Genomic DNA, 2,130 nt, shown 5'->3' with positions numbered 1-2,130 from the left:
CCCTACAACATCATATTTGGAATTTAATTCCGTGAACATGTTGTCCATCCGAGTGTTTATCTCGGTTGTAACATGGTTCAGTGCATTTTCTTGAATCTACTGGCCCTGCAGAAGTTGTTGCATCATTCCCTTTAGCTCATCTGGCGGACCGCTCGAGGTTGCAGGAGCAGCCTGCGGATTATTCTGCCGGCTCTGAAATTGATTCTGAGCTTGGCTAAGGATGAACATCTTCCCATTCTGATTCTGATTCTGATTATGAAGGTATGACTTCTGATATCCAGTGTTTTGGAACTGATTTCCCTGAGGTCTGTCGTTGGGGTTGTCTGGATTGGTCTTGTATGAGAATAGATGCGGGTTGTTTCTCACATTAGGATTTGTATGGTAGTTCTTGAACTGCCAACTGTGACCGTTAACGTAACTGACCTCTTACTGATTCTCTTCCGATGTCTCGGTCTCTGCCGTAGCATCAGTAGTACCTGGTTCTAGATTGGCTTCTTCCATGACATAGATCTGATTCTGATTGTTCTTGAGCAGCAGATCAACCTTTGCGGCGAGGTCATCAATCTTCTTAGTGTCCATGCTGTTCACCTTCTTGGAACGGTCAGTTTCCTCGTTCTTGTTGGACGAACTAGCTGCCATGTTCTCTATTAGCGCGTGAGCTCCTTCTGTGGTTTGGGTCATGAAATCTCCATTGCTCGCTGCGTTTAGAGCATTGCGGAACTCCCATTCCACACCATCGTAGAATATTCCTAGGACATGGTCATCGTCAAACCCGTGATGAGGACACTCTCTGAGGGTATCATTGAACCATTCCCACGCTTCATTGAAAGGTTCATTAGCGAGCTGTTTGAAGGAAGAGATCGTGTTCCTTAGGGTAGCCGTTTTAGCTTTCATGTAGAAGTGACCCAAGATAGCTGCTCTAACATGTTCCCAAGAAGTTAGGGAACCTGTAGGTAGTGACTTAAGCCATCGTGAAGCCTTGTCTGCTAGAGAGAATGGAAATAGCATGCATTTGATGAAGTCGGGTGGGACGTCGTTTGCACGAGTGAAACTGCATATCTCTTCGAAAGCTTCAATGTGTTCCATTGGTATCTCAGCTGACAGTCTATGAAACATCTTTCTCTGCACAAGATTGATCATGCCGGGTTTGATCTCAAAGTCTGCCCTTTGACATGGTGGTGGAGCGATAGCAGAGCGCATAGCAGGGATGTTACGCGGTAAATTTCTCTCACCGATCGGGGCAAGTGGTTGATGCTGTGCAGCTCGCTGAGCAGCCAGCTACTGTGCTGCAATAGTCTGCTCCATATGTTGCATCTGCTGCTGCATTTGTTGCATAGATGCAGCGATTTGTTCTAGAGTGCCGAAATCGTCCATTGTGGTGGTATTCGACTTTTGTTGACAGTTTTCTCTTTCAAACCTTGCAAGTTCCTGATTTGTAAGCGAAATCAATTTCCCTTGTGTATTGCACCGAGTATGTCTATTGGTCATGCACCTAGGTCATTAACTGCAAAAAGGATTAAACAAGTTAGAAGTTTTACACAAAATAAATAACCAAAAAAAAAAAAGGTAAAAAGCTGGTCCCCGTCGCAATGGCGCCAATACTTGATACACTGAAATTGGATCTTTGTCTACTGTCAAGTTAATAGTGTAGTTGTAATATCTTTAGATCCACTTCCAGAGGACCAGTTTACACTTTATCTTTATGGGATCAGAATTAAGCTAAAACAAAGTGGGGTTTTTTAAAGAAGTAAATAACGTAAAGAACAGGTAACAAGATGAGGTTGTTTTAAATTGATTTAAAAGCGCTAGTCTAGGGTTTCTTCTTCGGGTATGGAAATCGCATGCCAAGCAATTATTCAATTCCAGTTTATAACAAGTCTAAACTCGGATCACTCAGGTTGAATCAACCCACTCTCGTGGTATTGATTCCTTTGCAAATCGGTCTTAATGCCTAAACTCTCGTTTGAATCAAGACGCGATAGCAAGCTTTAGAGATCATGTCCGATATGTTCACGATACACCCTAATATCTACTCTCGCTGACTAGGGATGCAAAACTCATTCAAATCATATCAAGTTATCAATTAACGGTTAGCTATATTGATTAACCCTAATTCATGCACTAAGTGAT

At 42.8% G+C, this 2,130-nt stretch overlaps 1 non-coding gene across 1 annotated transcript; it reads left to right on the top strand.

Annotated features, from left to right (window-relative positions):
* Positions 1-769: 769 nt before the first annotated feature.
* On the top strand, positions 770-876 carry LOC125582737. The gene has a single exon (XR_007320191.1). It is a non-coding gene; the product is annotated as a small nucleolar RNA R71 (small nucleolar RNA).
* The last annotated feature ends 1,254 nt before the right edge of the window (positions 877-2,130 follow it).

Source organism: Brassica napus, chromosome C2 (genome assembly GCF_020379485.1).
Source record: "Brassica napus cultivar Da-Ae chromosome C2, Da-Ae, whole genome shotgun sequence".
In the NCBI taxonomy this organism is placed as follows: Eukaryota; Viridiplantae; Streptophyta; class Magnoliopsida; order Brassicales; family Brassicaceae; genus Brassica; species Brassica napus.
This window is presented reverse-complemented; position numbering and strand designations above follow the sequence as displayed.